This window comes from Lactuca serriola, chromosome 2, assembly GCF_051521515.1.
Source record: "Lactuca serriola cultivar US96UC23 chromosome 2, Lser_US96UC23_V15, whole genome shotgun sequence".
Lineage (NCBI taxonomy): Eukaryota > Viridiplantae > Streptophyta > Magnoliopsida > Asterales > Asteraceae > Lactuca > Lactuca serriola.
The window spans coordinates 223,302,388-223,313,339 of record NC_136409.1 but is presented as its reverse complement, the minus strand read 5'-3'; positions in this window follow the sequence as shown (position 1 = coordinate 223,313,339).

Sequence of the window (10,952 nt, the reverse complement as noted above, 5' to 3'; positions counted from 1 at the left end):
ATTGGGTTATTGTTGGTTGGTGGATATTAAATATAATTGTTTATTGTGGGTTGAAAACCGTATATGCTCACCAGGCTCCCAAGCCTGACCCACTCAGTTTTATTTGTATTACAGGAAGTGGCGCGAGGGCATAAGATGGACGAACCATCAAGTTGTTTTGTTTACAAGTCTGTATATGTATATATTTGTTGAATGACTTGTAATGTTATCGTTTATGCTTATTGGTCTGTATCGGAACATGACACCCAGAGTTTTGATTATATAATGAAAATACATTTCTTTTATGAAATGCTTTGGTAAACATTGTTTTATCATGTTTTGTTTTTGGGAACAAATTCCGCAACTCTCTTTCAAATCAAAAGGATTTACTCTGAAATTATTTTAAAAGCATAAATGAAAATCGGTCTTTTCTGGCCGAGATTTTGGGGATGTCACATATTCTGATTAACAATCGTAGCTCTCAAAGACGTTGTCAAACTCTGATCTAATCAATCTTGTCCTTTAGATAAGGGATCGTACAGTCCTCTGTTTAGATATCATGCTGACAATTCTATGGAACAATTTGTCTAGCATTTGGCTTCTCGATCTCCAATTCATTTGACATAGAACTTAATCGAACACATCAATTCAGTTCTGACCGGGCCCGGCACATAAGTCAAATCAAATCATCGAGCGGCTGAGATATCGCTTTTACCCTCTTGGGATAAAAGTAACAGATAAACTTCGACTTATATGCATTTACTTATTCAATAATCAACCATACACAACAATGCGTTTTATAACATCAAGTTACTGATGCGGTTTCGCATTATCAAAGTACAACCAATCAACAAATAACAAACCATATATCTTGGTTTTAAGACTATATGATATTATCGTCTTGCGACCACCCCTTTTATCACATTCCATAAGGTGATTCCAGCAAGCGCAGGTTTGTTCCAATGCTCAAAACTAGTTCATAAGCACTCATGAATGTTGCAGCAACCTTTTGCTATGTCTAATGCCATTTAGACAATCTACACACCAATTCATGACAATCTTCATTTATACCTACTTCCAACATATGAACTATTGTGGATAATTTGAACAATTCGATTATTCTTAATAAACTCAATTATTCTGGAAGTCAAAACATGCAAAATGAAACAATAGTTAAACAATTAACATAAGACAGTAACATTACTCATAAATAATACTCTTTTATTTAATCATCAAATGTTAATTACATTTATCTATTACACGTTTCTACTATTATCTAATCTATACTAATATCATCCTTCAGCCCACTACTCTTAGCATGCTGCAAGTGCTTAACCTTACTCAATCCCTTCGTAAGCGGATCTGCTGGGTTATCTTCTGATGATATCCTCTTCACTATGAGTTGTCCTTCTTCTACACGATGTCTAATAAAGTGATATTTTCTATCGATATGTCTAGATCTACCATGATCCCTCGGTTCCTTGGTCAAGGCAACCGCTCCTTCATTATCACAGAAAATCTCCATGGGCTCTTTTATGGCAGGTACAACTCCAAGATCACCAATGAAGTTCTTTAACCATATTGCCTCCTTCGACGCTTCACTCGCTGCAATGTACTCTGATTCGCATGTTGAATTAGCTACGGTTTCCTGCTTGGAACTTTTCCAAGTTACTGCTCCTCCATTCAGGGTAAAAACCCAGCCCGACTACGAACGGTAGTTGTCCCTGTCGGTTTGAACGCTGGCGTCACTATACCCTCGCACCTTTAAGTCATCACTCCCTCCGAGGACTAAGAACCATTCCTTCGTCCTCCAAAGGTACTTAAGGATATTCTTAACCGCAATCCAATGGGCTCTGCCAGGGTTCCCTTGATATCTGCTAACCATGCTCAAAGCAAAGGCTACATCAGGGCGAGTACAAGTCATAGCATACATGATTGAGCCAACTGTGGAAGCGTATGGTACTCGGCTCATTTCTGCTATTTCAGCTTCAGTACTCGGACTTTGAGTCTTACTCAACTTGGCATTACTTTGTATCGGTAATTCTCCCTTCTTCGAGTTTTCCATACTAAAATGTTTTAGTACCTTATCTAAGTAAGTGTTCTGATTAAGTCCTATTAGTCTCTTACTTCTTTCTCTCACTATCCTTATTCCCAAAATATAGGAAGCCTCTCCGAGGTCCTTCATAGCGAAGCACTTCCCGAGCCAGGACTTAACCTCCTGCAGAGTCGGGACGTCGTTTCCTATGAGTAGTATGACATCGACATACAGAACGAGGAAGCTTACTATACTCCCACTGGCTTTGACATATACACAAGATTCATCTTTGCTTCGTACAAATCCAAACTCTTTGACTTTCTCATCGAAGCAAAGATTCCATCTGCGAGACGCTTGCTTAAGCCCATAAATGGACTTCTCAAGCTTACACGCTCTAGTCGGATGCTTTGGATCGACAAAACCCTCTGGCTGAGCCATGTAAACATCCTCAGCCAACTTCCCATTAAGGAAAGCGGTTTTGACATCCATTTGCCAAATCTCATAATCATGAAATGCGGCAATAGCTAGCATCACTCTAATAGATTTTATCTTTGCAACTGGTGAGAAGGTCTCATCATAGTCAACTCCGGGAGTTTGAGTAAAGCCCTTCGCAACCAATCGCACTTTATATGTGTGTACATTTCCATCCACGTCGGTCTTCTTCTTAAAGATCCATTTGCACCCAACGGTCTTACGTCCGAGCACATTATCAACCAAATTCCGAACTTGGTTGTCATACATGGATTGGATCTCGCTATCCATTGCCTCTTTCCATTTCGCAGACTCCGGGCCTGCCATGGCTTCTTTATAGCTATTAGGTTCATCTAGATTTATTAGTGTACCATCACTAATATACGTATCCCCTTCGGTAGTAATATGAAAACCATAAAACGGGGGTTGAACTCTAACTCTTTCGGAACGTCTAAGAGGTAAGGACTCGTCAATCGGTTCAACCGGAGTTTCCTCCTCAGGTTGAGTGACAGCGGTAGAGGTTCCTTCATCTATCGATTCTTGAATCTCTTCAAGCTCGATTTGCCTCCCACTATCTCCTTGGCTTATGAGTTCTCGCTCTCGGAAAACTCCTCTCCTCGCAACAAAGACAACATTGTCCTTCGGTCTATAGAAAAGATATCCAAAGGATTTCTGCGGGTAGCCGATGAAAATACATCACTACGAGGTTCAAGCTTGTCGTGAGTATCTCGTCTTACGAAAGCCTCGCAACCCCAAACCTTGATATGTGCCAACGAGGGAGCTTTCCCTGTCCACATCTCGTGAGGTGTTTCGGCAACCTTCTTAAGTCATACCCCCAAAAAGAGATAGGTAGTGAAGCACGACTCATCATAGAGCGAACCATGTCTAACAAGGTTCGATTACGCCTTTCTGCCACACCATTCAACTGTGGTGCCCTAGGTGGCATCAATTGTGAAACTATTCCACACTCCTTGAGATAGTCGTGGAATTCAAGACTTAGGTACTCTCCTCCTCGATCGGATCGAAGCATCTTGATTTTCCTACCCAATTGATTCTCCACTTCATTCTTGAATTCTTTGAACTTTTCAAAAGTTTCTGACTTTTGTTTGATTAAGTAGATATACCCATATCTACTATAGTCATCGGTAAAAGTCACATAGAAGCGATTCCCATCCTTCGTGGTTGATCTAAACGGTCCACATACATCGGTATGTATGAGGTCCAATAGACCCTCACCCCTTTCACATGTACTTGTGAAGGGTGACTTAGTAATCTTTCCAAGTAAACAAGACTCGCAAGTGTCATCTTCCCTAAGGTCGAATGACTCTAACACTCCATCCTTTTGGAGTTGGGCTATGCGCTTCTTGTTGACATGTCCAAGACGACAATGCCACAAGGATGCTCTATCCACACCATTGGAAGAATCCATGCATAAAACATCATTTCCTAAGTTATCTACAATCATAACGGTTTCATAAATTCCATTACATGGTATAGCTTCAAAATATAAGACACCATTTAGATAAGCAAGAATAGAACCATTCTCATTATTAAAAGAAAATCTAAAACCTTGTCTAAACAAAACATGAAATGAAATGATGTTTCTAGCCATTTCTGGCGAATAGCAACAATTGTTCAAATATAAAGATAAACCATTTCTAAGCACTAAAGAATACACTCCAATCTTGGTCACAGGCGACGATCTTTTGTTCCCCATGATTAGATTTATTCTTCCATGCTCCACATCCCTATTTCTTCTTAGTCCCTGCAATTCAGAACAAATATGGTAACCACAACCGGTATCAAGGACTTAAGAAATAGCATGAGATGAATCGTTAGATTTAATTGTATAAATAACTGTGAAAGATGGCTTGATCTTTCCTTCCCTTATGGCTTGCAGGTAGTCTGGGCAGCTTCTCTTCCAATGCCCTATTTTATGGCAAGGATGGCACTCTGCCTCCTTAGAGTTAGGACAGGGTTTAGCAGGATCAACTTTGGTCCCACTAGAAGAGGAACCATCTCGGGACTTTCCCTTGCGGTGGCTCTTATACGGAGCCTTCCTCTTCTTGACTCTTCCTTGCCTAATGGCCAAAACAGGAGCAGCGGGTGGATTGGGAGTGGGTGCAACAGACTTGTCCTTTAGGTTGCTGTCAGCAGCCCTAAGGAGACCTTGGAGCTTGCTTAGGGTGACCTCTTCCTTGTTCATGTGGTAGGTCATCCTAAATTGATTGTAACACGGAGGCAAAGAGTGAAGCACCATGTCGATCGTCAAGTCTTCCCCAAAGTCAACATTCAACTTGCGAAGACGATCGACATACCTTTGCATCTTTTGCAGGTGCACGGTAAGAGATTCTCCATGACCCATTTTAGCGGAAATCATGTTAGTGAAAATCTCGTAACGCTTTTGCCTCGCGTTCTGGTGGTATCTCTCCAACAAGTCTTGGTGCATTTCATACGGATACATGTCCTCATAGGACTTTTGGAATTCGGCATTCATGGTGGCTATCATGATGCAATGTACCTTCGTTGGATCACGCTCGTGAGTTTCAAAAGCGGTCATTTCAGCCGGAGTAGCGATTTATGGGTTGATTTTCTCGAGCTTCTCATCTAGGACATACTCCTTGTCCTCATAGCGAGCAATTGTGCGAATGTATCTTATCCATTCGCTAAAGTTCGTCCCATCAAAAGTGACCTTTTGACAAAGGCTCATCAATGTGAATGAACTAGCAGCAGCGTTGTTTGCGTTCGACATCTACAAATAGAAAGGACAAAGATAGATTAGAATATGAATCCCTAATTATCACCCAATAAGAAAAATTAGGGCTAGGATCTAACAATAATATTTACATATTAGAAAAGGGATGCCGTAATCCGACATGCAAATAATATGAAGTTAAGTGAATGACGATTCACTAATTCTCCACCACATAACTTTAAGTTCTAAATGTATTGAGAATTCCTAGGTTTGGATGAGATTCATTGAAAACTTTTCAATGGCATGTTTAAATCTCGATATGCCCCTCTCGTTTGTGACTGAGATACCGAGGATCACAAAGTGGGTGTGAATTACCATGCAAATTTACATGGTGCCTTCATTGTAACGATCACCTATTCGATGTGCCGGTAAACCACACACGCTCCATCGAACTATGATAAACAATGAATCACCCTTTTCCACCTTTGCTTAGAACCAATTAGTGTGCCGGTAAACCACACACGCTCCACTAACTTCTTAGCAAGGGTGCAAAATGTAATTTCATGGGATTGCATCAATTCACTTTTCCTAAAGTAACTAAGATTAGGAAATTTTTGAAAAACATGTAGTTACTTTGTATTTTATATTATACTTTTAATGAAGAGATGAGGTTGCTCTATCCTACCCGTTCGGCTAACGACCCTTCACCGATCAAGCAAGCGGTGGGTGTGAGTGTACACCCATTAAGCGCCATTTTATAGGCAACAACCTTATACCCACCTTATAGACCGGCTTCGTGAATGAGGCCTACTAACGGTAAGACTAGCATTTAAATTATACATATATATATATATATATATATATATATATATATATATATTAATCTTGTAATATTATATTACTATAGGGTTGGGTTTTAAACTTGTAAAATTCTAGGGTTTGAAATTTAAATTGTCTAAATTAAACTTTTAATCACAAAATATAAATTTCAAAACTTGAGGGAAAGTTTTAAACTTTTAAAAACATAGAGGATCAAATAACAAATAATCTTAATTAACAATTAATTCCATAATTATCCATATTTTATTTATTTAATGATTTCTTACAAAACAATTTACCAATTTAATTAAAATAATTAATCTATTATCACATAAGGAAACAAATATTTTATTAATTGATAAATATCTTCAATTAGGTCAAGAATATACTCATATATATCATAAAATCGGATTTATATTGATCTAATATGATTAAGGAAAGTATCTCAAAGATAAACAGCAAGAAATCCCGAATATTGCTCTTTCTGGCGCTCGAACTCGTCGAGTACCCAGATGCACTCGCCGAGTTGAGCCTACTCGCCGAGTACCACCATGGGACTTGCCGAGTTCATCAGCCAGAGGACAAAAAAATGATTTTTTTCAGCAACAAACAAGCAATCAAAGTATCAATTCAATAGAAACCAATCTAGGCTCTGATACCACAGATGGGTTTTAGCCATATGAACATTCCTATGTGCACATGCAACCCTAATGCTTGGATCTAGGTTTCTCTAATTGAACATACATTGAATCCAAGACTTCTAATGGCTAATATACTATAATAATAATATGAAATCAAATATTAGAAGTTTACCTTGAAACACTTGCTTGGTCTTCTTGTCCTTGAGGCTTTAGAGTCACAATTCTCACTCCTCTAATGGCTTACAAACACCAACTAGCAAGGAGGATGATTTGAGAGAGAGAAGGGAAGAGAAATTCGGCCAGGGTTTCTTTTCAAGCACAGGTGCCGATTTCTCTTGACCCTAAGGGTCTATTTATACTTGCAAGGCTCCTAGGGTTTCACCCTTAAACCCTAATTGGATAACTTAAGCCCTAAGCAATCCAATTCCTTTTCATGATAAGCCTTGGACGATTTTATGGCTATCCTTAGCCCTAGAAATCGTCCACCCCTTATCCATAAAGGATATATAGCCCAAAGTGCAACCATCAAACAATTAACAGTTTATACCCCTTTATTTAATTAATCTCTTTAAGTCACCAAATTAATTCCTAATTAATTTATGACTTATATTAATCAAATAATAATATTATTATTTCTTATATTATTCTTATAATATATTAATAATATTTCTTCTCTCATTAAAAATCATCCTGTCAAGTTGCTATGGTGAAGGCAACCCAAAAGGACCATGCTCATCCGGGTCAAATGCTTGCCTAATATAGTTGTAGCCTTAGACACTATTCCAACACGAACTTCCTTTTCTCACCCACTTCAGTTCTCTCCAGACCTCTTTCTATTAACTAGGTCTCAACATTCGTGGCTGCTCTAATGTATGCCTTCAACGTGCTTGCTATTTTGACTGTTGGGCCAAAGTCTGATGGCAATCTGTTAGCAACTTTCTCTATCTTGGCGAGTCCAGTCAACACCAGGTATGGAAATAACTTCATCTTCTCAGTGAATGCAATAGCATAGTCGTCAATGCTCATTCTCTCCTTCTTCAAGTTCTGGAACTCATTGTTTAAATCTATCAGATCTATTTCGGAGCAGTACTGCATTCTCAACTGCTCCATGAACGCTTCCCAAGACATCTTTTGAGCTTTTCCTCATGGCATCACATCTGCTAATAACTTCCACCAACTTAAAACTCCAGTCTTCAGTTGTCTAACCGTAAATACGGTTTTTGCTTGTCGCTACAGTTACAGCTTTCAAATACCATCTCCGTTTCGAGGATCCATTCCATAATCACTACTGGCTTTGGGCTTCCATAAAAACTTGGTGGTTTGGCACCCAAGAATTTCTTATACATAGGTTCATCTCTGTCGATTCCCCTCTCTGTGTCACTCATTCTTGCCACTGGGGGTTCAATTGACTGATAGTGCGGCTGTAATTCCCATCCTTTGACTGTCTATCATTCAGTTCTAGTTATTCAACAGGCATCGAAGTTTCATCCCTTTTGTTCAGCAGCAGTTGTCTCATTTCTTCCCTCTGTTCAACCATCATATCCTGAATCATGGCTTGTATTCCAGCCATCATAAATGGCTTAGGTGCAGCTTCTACTATCGGCACTTGCTCAATCACTTGGGGTTGAGGTCGTTGATTCCTGTTTTCTTTCACATTTCCAACTTCGCTTCGGGTTCCCACCATGTTGATCTATACACTATAGTATGTGAACTTAGATCTTTACTTACGATTGACGTTTAAATCCTCCTTATCACTCCGAAACGTTACATGCTAGTTCTAATATCATAATCGAACGCTTAGAATCCTAAACACGTAAGGTTTCCAAATCCGGTCGGCAACAGACCATAGATCCAAACAAATAATAGCATATACGGAAAACATAAAACATTTAACACATAAAAGAATTTTAGGCATCTTTTCTAAAATAAACTAGTGCTCGTGTCTAACATCAAGCAGACACTCATCTCACAATCATCGCTTAGCATTCTAAGTTTAAGTATAGAAATCCTACAAATTCCTAGTTTGCTTAAACCAATGCTCTGATACCAACTGTGACATCCCCATTTTCACGGCCAGAAAAAACCGATTTGTTTATGCTTCATTTTTAAAATCAGAGTATACTTTTAAACAAAAGTGTTTGCGGAATTTGTTCCCAGAAAACATGATAATGATATTATCAAAACATTTCCAAAGTAATGCATTTTGTTTATATTAAAACTTTGGGATGTCATACTCAATACAGAAACAAAAGCATAAATAGACCTTACATGTATTTACACTAATGATTTTCATCTCCTTTAATCTCTCAGTGTAATGTAGCTTCGTATATATACATGTGATACAAATAAACTGAGTGAGTCAAGTTAGGAAACTTGGTGAGTACATAGGGTTTTCAACCCACAATAATAAAGTTATTATGTTTCATCATCACATAATTAACCTAATTACCCATCCCCATTATCTTCTTTATTTCTTAAGGATCTACCCTAAGTATCATCTATCATTCACTTTTTTTTCATTCCTAAGGATTATCCTAAGGAATAAGAACGAAGCCCATCGTTTCCTATGGCGCAACTGCCAGTGTTATCTATTAGGCACAACTGCCAATATTATCATTTAAGCGCAGTTGCCATGATTATGACGTTCTCTATTAGGCGTATCTGCCGATATTATCCTTTTGCACAGCTGCTAGGGCATTTAGAGTACATCGTAGTTCGAAAACATCTACAGGTTGTGGCGCAGCTGCCAATATTCATCTATATCATCTTTCATCCCTCATAATTTATCTACCCATGTTCTACCCAACATATTTGTAGATATAAAATACATATATAGTTCAGATCTGAAGAAAAAGTTTAGATCTGAAAAGAAAATACATATACGGTTCAGATCTGAAGAAAAAGTTTAGATATGAAAAGAAAATACATATACAGTTCAGATCTGAAGAAAAAGGGTCTAGATCTAAAATGAAAAGTTTAAATCTTTCATCCAGTATAGATCTTAAGGTATCAAATACATATATAGTTTAGATCTGAAAAACAAAGTTAAACTCTTTCATCCAACACATATCTCAAGTAAATAGATAATATGCACACATGTCATGCAATTTATATAAAATACTTCATATCTATGTGTAAGATGAAAGTAACTATGCACTCACTTGATAAGGTGGTGTTTCCAATTTGGACAGTGCTCACTTCTTAAGAATATGATTTCCTTTGACGAAACCGGGAGGTTTGCTTGAAAATTGGGCTATGCGGGGGCAGAGTTTCTAAACCGAAAAACTCTTTTTCTCGGAGTCTTCAGGCGCTTCGGGGATTTCTTCTAGTGCTAGGGAAGTCTCCTAGGCTTGGGGTGTCTATGGAGGCTTAGAGAGAGAGTAAAGATGTAACACCGTAAATTTTCAAACCAAAATTTTCAATTTAAAAACACATTTATCTCAATTCAAGAATCACAAAAGTGTCACAATATCAAATCATCAAAACACATATTCAAAAACTGTATATATATATATATATATATATATATATATATATATATATATATATCACAACTCCAGGATCCTCGCAAAACATGACTCAATCTCGGATGTGTGTACAATCAGGTCGGCGCCTTCTCGTGATCCTTAGAAGTACCTGAAACACATAACACATAACACGGTAAGCACAAAGCTTAGTGAGTTCCCCAAAATACCACATGCACAACACAGTTGCCACTCGAGGCTATAACTCAGTAAGACCCTCTAGTCAATGTGTCTCAGTGGGACCCTCCGGTCCTAACTCAATAAACTCATGATAATAATACTCAACATAAATCACAAAGACATAATGCAAAATATTAACATACACAGATAAGCACATAAGACATCTCGGTCACACAAAGATGCCACTCATGGTAAGTATAGTGAGAAGACTCACCTCGCAAGAAATCGACTAATCTCGAACTCAAATCAGCGGTCTAACCTCTGCCTGACACGTACGACAATTATCCCTAATTAATCACGGTTCTCAAGAAGCTAAACTAACCCTTCTACAAACTCACAGAAGAATAAAAGACCATTTTACCCCTCAAAGGCCATAATTGTCCACAAATTGACAAACCCTAAAAGTCAACGGCAGGGAGTACGTTGCGTGTACCAGCTCTCTATGTTGGGTGTACTCTTCTGCCATGCAGGCATCAGGGATGCTCGACCCCTATGTTGCGCGTACTGGGATTACACCCAGCGTACGTCCCAGTTTCACTCTTCTCACTCATTTGGTCTTAATTAGTTAAGACCTTGGCTCATATCACAGATCTGGACTCCCTAACGGC